This window comes from Empidonax traillii, unplaced genomic scaffold, assembly GCF_003031625.1.
Source record: "Empidonax traillii isolate 1590-97213 ecotype Southwest subspecies unplaced genomic scaffold, ASM303162v1 scaffold1352:size124289, whole genome shotgun sequence".
NCBI lineage: Eukaryota > Metazoa > Chordata > Aves > Passeriformes > Tyrannidae > Empidonax > Empidonax traillii.
Genome location: NW_020956545.1, coordinates 53,860 through 61,055, shown reverse-complemented (window position 1 = coordinate 61,055; position 7,196 = coordinate 53,860). Strand labels below are relative to the sequence as shown.

Here is a 7,196-nt window from a genome sequence, read left to right as displayed (position 1 = left end):
AGCATCCCCAGCCGGGCAGCCCATTTTAGCTGGGGCAGAGCAGCAGCAGTGCTCTGCACCCACGCTGAGAGCTGCCTTGCAGGACGGGCCTGGTGCCACCGTGTCACCCGTGCCCTGCAGCCCCGGAGCGAGCTGCATGTGCTCTAACAGGGGCATTAGCGAGGATCGGGGCTTTTCCTCGCCGTCCTCACAGATAGCTCCTAAGCTTCCTAAGCAGGGTTTAGACGGGAGTTTAGACAGAGATCAGCCGTATTTATTGCCTCAAAACCGCTACACAGCTGCCACTTCTCACCGAACACGCTTTTGTTTTGCTGTGCTGGGGGCTTCCGAGCACGCAGAGCTCGGCTCGACGAAAGCCCCGTTGTGACCTGTTAGGGCTTCGCCTGACTGAGCGCCGCGGGGAGCGCAGCGGGGTGACCGGAGCGCTCCTCACAGAGGCGGCAGCAGGCAGCCCCCTCACCCCAGACCGCAACGGGGCAGGAGTACCGGCCGGGCCGGGCCGGGCCGGGCCGGGCCGTACCGTACCGTACCCGCCCCCGCGGGGCGCTCTGCCCTCAGGGCCTCTGAGGTGGGGACTTCACCAGCACCACCCTACGCCGCGCGGGGTCACGCGCGCCAGCCCCGCCAATAGGCAGCGGCGGCTCGCTCCGCGCGGGGTCTCGCGGGAGCGCGAGGTGGTATTTAAGGCCACGTGGGAAGCCGTCCTCCCTTTCTCCTTGCCGGCCGCGGGCGCGGTAAGGCCGGCGTGGCCGCTCCGCAAGGACGGGCTGGCGTGGGGTGGGGGGGAAGGGAGGAGGGGGGTTGCGGGACTTGCGCTGCCTTCCCTTCAAATCTTGCCCTCTCGGAGCCTGGCAGTGCTCCGGGGAGTCAACACAGGGGGATAGAACAGCTCTCCCTCACAAAAACCCAGTGCGGAGCCCTCCTCTCCGTCCTGCATCCTGTCGTGAGGCACAAACGGCCCTTCCCTCCTTTTCCTCTCCGCGGCCTCCTCACTGTCCTGGGCTGACGCCTCTCTCCCTCCTCAGTGTATCCCGAGGCACCGGCGATTCCTTCCCATGTCCCGGTCGGGCCGGAGGCCGGGCGCGGCGGGCCTGGGCCCGGCGAAGCGCTGGAGAGCTGCGGGCACGCCTCTGGACGCCCATGGGTGAGGGGCACACCGACATCATTCGCTACCCCACAGCCTGGGGCTGGCTAGAAAAGGCTTCTGGCTTCAATAGGCTTTAAATCTCGAGACTTTTTAAAGACATTTATGGAGATGCTGCCCTACGTCTCTGAGACAAAAATGTGTTTGTACACATTTGCACCCTTCTGTTCTTTAAATTGCAGGTATTGAGCTGCACAGATCATGAATCTAATTCACTGCAGTGGTTTTATGTTTTTACAGGCTACATCAAGAATATTACACTCATACCCTGCAGTGTTGAGAGTACTGAATGCTGTAGGCACGACTCTCGTGATAATAACTTAAACAAAGTAGTCCCTTACTGCTTGGGCTTTCTTTCCCGTCTTCTATTGCATCTGTAACAGTGTCTTTTGATGTTGCTTAGTCGAGCTCTGTGTATAACTTGTTACAAGCTATGTATGTATATATAAGTAGACACAAGGTAGCAATGAATTCTCTGGTAAAGATCAGTCTAATCTGGATATTTGTAGTTTAAGGGTAGGGTCAGCACAAAAAGGAATTTAGGCTTAATAAATTTTCCATGTTTCTGATAAGTAGTATATTTGAAAAGATATTAAACATACATTTTATGTATTTTAAATAGACTAATGAAAACAACTTTTTAGACAGATTGAAAAACTGATTATCATTTGATTTGACAATAAGCTTCATGTAGACAACCTCTGCAATTGTGTAGAAAATTACTGTAAAAGTCTAACCCAACATAGTAGCAACTCTGTATCATATGGCTTTGAGAAGGTCTAAACACTAATAATTTTACCATAATCTTATTAATTTTTTTGTGTGTTGTCTAGAGGCCTCATGCAATAAATATTCTAAACATGGATAATCAGACCTAAATGTGAAGCAAAAAGCTCAGGACTTCTTAAGAATAAATACCTTCTACTGGAAGGTAAGTGTGCTCTAGTCTAATGACAGTTGCAGATAGTTTTAAATCTTGGTCTTTGATAATTGACAAATTTCAATTAAATTGTAATATCTCTTTTGAGTAAATGGCAAGTTCAGATCATCTTAGTTAATAAGAAAACAATATAAAATAGTGTAATCTACTCCCCTTTTATGCTTTGCCCTCTTAAGTCTGGCAGTGTCTTAAGTGGCCAACACAGAGGGGTATAAGAGTTCTCCTGCAAACCCAGAGGTGAGGTTGAAACCCTTCTTTGGATCATGCTTGGGAGGAACACGTTCATGAAATTACTAAACTTAATGAAGCTGCTAAATCAACTTTATTAATAGCCTATAGGAAGGTTTTCAACTGTCATCTGATTATATTATCTGAGTTTTAATATCAATTTCATGTAAATCTTTTTTAGGTTTCTCAAATCTGGTTCTTTGTGAACCTATGTGATAAAAGTCTTCAGTGAAGAGTTTCTTGTAGATTGTTTGGTCTCCAGGTATGTAAATTGAAAAGGATTATCAGACGTTAGTGAAAGCATTGCCTTCTATATCTAAAAGAGTTTTAATTTATTCCTTACTGGAAAACAAAACAGTAGTTTGAACTAATAGAAAACCTATGTGGTAACTGTTAAAACTTGATATAGAGTTAGGTAATCTAAATAGTGAAAACATCTCAGGAAAGCTTGGGATAGTTATTGGATCTGTTTATAAGGCTGGTCCTCTGGAATGGAATCCATATTAATGGTACGTGAAAAGAAAATCCCATCCTGTACAAAAGAAGTAATTTGTATTGAAAAATGACTCTGACTTAAAGGTTAGTGTCATGTAGAAGGTTCATATAGCTCAACCTTAGGGCAGTCGCCCCTTTCCTGTGTGCATGATGCTGACTGCAAATTAAATAGAACTTCTTTTACAGGGAGGAAACCAGAATGTGCCAGGGACCTGAACTGATATTAAACCCCAGCTTATGATTTTCTGCATGGCTGATGTATGACTTCATATGAGATGACTCCACTTGTCACCTGTAATGTATCATCTTGGAAGTGGAATTGAGATAAGCAATGTCTAAAACTACATGTCTTCAATGATCATGTGTAAACAGGAACCTCACCATTTGTTGAAACAGGTTTCTTAACAAAAACTTTTTTAATTTATTACTATCTTTGTGGACCAATTGAAATAAAATGTGACTTTGCTACCAGAAGTTTGTGTGTTCTGAAAGTTTCTTATTGAGGTCCTTTACTGTATGAAGGCTTTGTTTCATGGATGAAAACACTCTTGTGCTGCCACACAAAAACATTCTCTTGCTATATGCAAACTTGATAAAATTATTGTTAAATTTACAAATCCATTGAAAGTGGTCCTCAGTATTTTATTCTAATGTCTGGATTTTCTGAATTATTTTGTAACGCAAGCAGTAAGATCAACCAACCAACTCCTAAATTACTTCATTAGGCTGGATGTGTTATTGCATGTTCTCTACAAAAGGATTTTCTCAAGCTGTAAAGAACAAGTAAAGGTGGCCAAGAAGGCCAACGGCATCCTGACCTGTATCAGGAACAGGGTGGCCAGCAGGGTCAGAGAAGTGATTCTGCCCCTGTACTCAGCACTGGTGAAGCCACACCTGGAGTGCTGTGTCCAGTTTTGGGTCCCTCAGTTCAGGAGGGATATTGAGGTGGTGGAGCAGATCCAGAGAGGAGCAACCAGGCTGGTGATGGGACTTGAACACAAGCCCCATGAGAGGAGGCTGAGGGAGCTGGGGTTGTTTAGCCTGGAGAAGAGGAGGTTCAGGGCAAACATCACTCTCTACAACCCCCTGAAAAGAGATTATAGCCAGGTGGGCATCGATCTCTTCTCCCAGGCAACTATCGGTAAGACAAGAGGACATGATCTTAAGCTCTGCTAGGGAAGGTTTAGGTTGGATCTTAGGAAGAAATTCTTTACAGAGAAGGTAATCAGGCATTGGAATGGGCTGCCCAGGGAGGTGGTGGATTCACCATCTCTGGAGGTTTTTAAATGAGATGGGAAGTGGCACTTAGTACCATGGTCTAGTAACCATGTAAGTAACCATGTAAGTGGTAGTAGATCAAGGGTTGGACTTGACAATCTGAAAGGTCCCTTCCAACCTGGCTGATTCTATGGTTCTAAGTTATCAAGAATCCCATTACTTGCTTATTTTAAAAGAGCAAAAAGGAAAATGTTGCAGTATTCCATGTAAAGCACAATCAGCAGAAAAGTCCTTGAAGAGCAAGTTCCATATTGTTGGGGGAGCCCCTGGTGGTCTAGGGGTAAAGGCGCTGCACTGTCACTGCAGAGACCCGGGTTCGATTCCCGGTCGGGGCCACTCCCCGGGCAGATGGAGCTCGTTAGCCCTGTAAGGCAATCCATCTACGTCCTGAGGACCTCGCTGCCACCGTCCAAGCGTGCTTGGCCCCGACAGATGAACCTTAGGATTAAAGGGTGGGCTCAGTTCCGCGCACACTGTGTCTCACCTAAAAAAATCCAATGCGCAGGCTGGAAGGTGTAAAGACCTTCCCCGGTTCTTCGTTCGCGAAGACTGGCCATTACCATATTGTTGGCCAATTGGAAGCTTGTATGTGGTTTTCAGTTGCTTATGCCTAAGTAAACATTAAAAACATTTTCCTCAATGGTAGGTCTTTACATAAAATGGTTAGTATGAATTTAGGACCAAACAAGTATATGTTTACACACACACATGGTCAGATTTATCCCCTACTGAGTTACCTTAAACATGCACTGAAGAGTGAGTAGTGATTTCTTCTGTTTGTGGCCTGCTAGGCTTGCCTAAGCCTGTTTCTTTTTCTCTGGACTTGCATTTTATTAAAAGACAAAACTGAATGTAAAGGGTATACGGAAGTACTTTCTCTTCATTATCTTAAACCTGTCTGACAACTAGTTCCTCTTGTGAGAAAAAATGAATCATTTTCTTGCGAGTTGTTCTCTAGACCTGTGTCCCCTGCAGTCGTGCTCAAGGACTAGGTTTAGTCTATTTGGTCTTGCATTATGTGATTGTGGTTTTATATCTGCCCTGTGCAGGACTTCTAAATATTGCTCCTCTCAGGTTCAATGTTAATTGATAGTATTCAGTATAGACTAATTTCTAAATGTTCATTCTTGTTTTCATTAATCAGTAAGTTTGTTTGCATTTGATAGCTTGGCATGATGTTTTCAGTGAGATGTCTACACTTCCAGAACTTTCTGAAGGAATCAGAAGCTATCTTAGAATTAGGGTTGGAAATCCTTTCCAGATTTATTTGTCATGCATTAAAAGGCATTGCATTCCATCTTCTGCTCTGTCCACAAGGATGTTGTCAGAATTGAAATCTTTTGCGGTCTGCAGGCAGGGTTCTGCTTTTTTTTTTTTTAACTAAAACAAAAAAAAAAATATGCCCTTGAAGGACCTATCTGAAACCTTAAAATAGTGCTTCTTTGAGTCATGCTCTGTACTTAGGTGCTGACTCCTTCAGAGACTTGTCAAGATTTTTTGAGACATTACTATTCTTCAACTTCATGCTGTGCAGTTGGTCATAAAAAGTACTATTAAATCCTAATGACTTGGTCCTTATTCACAATTCTTTTTCTAAAATATTTCAAGCAGGTCCTTGTTCATTCATCCCTAGGTATTAAAAGCTTTTGGAAAGCTGTGTATGAGAAGCAAATAATTTGACTTTTGTCAAATTTGACACTGCCTTCAAGTTCTCAAAGGTTCCTTTCATATTTGTTTGTTTCTTGGACTTGCAAGTTCCTTCGCAGACTGCCTGTTTCTGATAAATTTGAAGAGATTTAATATTCTTTTATCATTATGCTACTTAAGCATTTCTGCTGCTTCAGTATCCTACAAATTTAAACTGGGTTATTACTTTTTAGTTTGATTTGGCATGACTTGCAGTTTCTGAAAGACAGCTGCACTGTGGAGAACATTCTCCATTTGGGAGTGTGAAATACATGTTTTTGTGTGTTACATTTTGCCCATGAGACTGTCTTTTAAGCAACATTTTATCTGTTGAGCTAAACTGCACTCTTTTTAGATGAAAGTAAGTGGCAATTTTAAGTAGTTTCATTGCTCTCTATTTCTCTTTTTTTTTTTTTTTCTTTCTTAAAAGGAGAAATTTATCTTAAATTTCCAGAAGTTCAATATAAAAATGTTTTAGCATCTACTTCTTTCCATCGCTGACAGCCAAAGTTTTGTTTTGTGTCAGTCTGTCTAATACAGAAGATAAACTTTTTCACATTAGTGACTTACACAGTGTACTGGCAATATGGTGTATAAGTTTTCCAACAGAATTGCTGTGTCAGTGAAGACCTAATTTGCTGCAGCTTTTAATGAAATAACCACGTGCCCCCAAGTGATGAAGTTGCATGTAAGGTCCAGTCTGCTGTTTTCTTCTTAGGACATATCTGGTCAGAAAGGCTGATGAAGAGCGAGACAATCCATTCCAGACATGATCAACTACTTTGATTTCACACAGCACAAATGGATTAAGTTTATTGGTTTTAGTACATCCAGAGAGAGATCAAGGCTGACATAAAGTATACTTGAGACTCAATAGTGAGCTCTTAATGGTTCACCTATCTTGTTCTTCAGGTAACTAGGAAACCTTTAGGCATTATTCTTTAAAAACTGAACTGGTTTAATGCAAAATCCAAGCAGAGATTTTATTCTCAATTAAAGAAGTATCAAATTATTTAATGTATTTATAGGGCTTATGATTTTTTCCATTCGACTTTGTTATCACTCAGTTGGGGTCACTACTCTATGCTAAAGACTCATTTTGAAGAAACACTGGTTGGAACAATAAGTCATTTGGGAGTACTTTGTTCTAAGACCTCTCATGAGTCTTAGAAGAAATCTTAAGAAATCTCACCTCAGTTAAGTTTGGCTTGCTCCTATTCCATCTACAGGCTTTTGAAATATGAATACATCAGTTCAGGCATCACTCACCTAATTAAATTTATGATATATAATGTTAAAGCAGTGAAGCAAAACAAAGGGATTAGTATTAGTTTAGGTATATGAAGTGTGTCTAAAACTGATAACTTCATTGTTGCAATTTACCTCATTCACCTTGACCACTGCCTTGGGGGACTGTGTGCTTGG

At 42.6% G+C, this 7,196-nt stretch overlaps 1 long non-coding RNA gene and 1 other non-coding gene across 3 annotated transcripts; both read left to right on the top strand.

The window, feature by feature from the left end:
- Positions 1 to 727: 727 nt before the first annotated feature.
- Positions 728 to 3,273, top strand: LOC114069744. 2 transcript variants are annotated; one of them, XR_003573816.1, is made up of 4 exons: positions 728 to 1,144; positions 1,978 to 2,075; positions 2,494 to 2,574; positions 2,994 to 3,273. It is a non-coding gene; the product is annotated as an uncharacterized LOC114069744 (long non-coding RNA). The 2 variants fall into 2 exon arrangements; XR_003573815.1 differs by having other exon boundaries at positions 728 to 2,075.
- LOC114069748 lies at positions 2,248 to 2,366 on the top strand. Its single transcript, XR_003573818.1, has one exon. It is a non-coding gene; the product is annotated as a small nucleolar RNA SNORA26 (small nucleolar RNA).
- Positions 3,274 to 7,196: the final 3,923 nt, after the last annotated feature.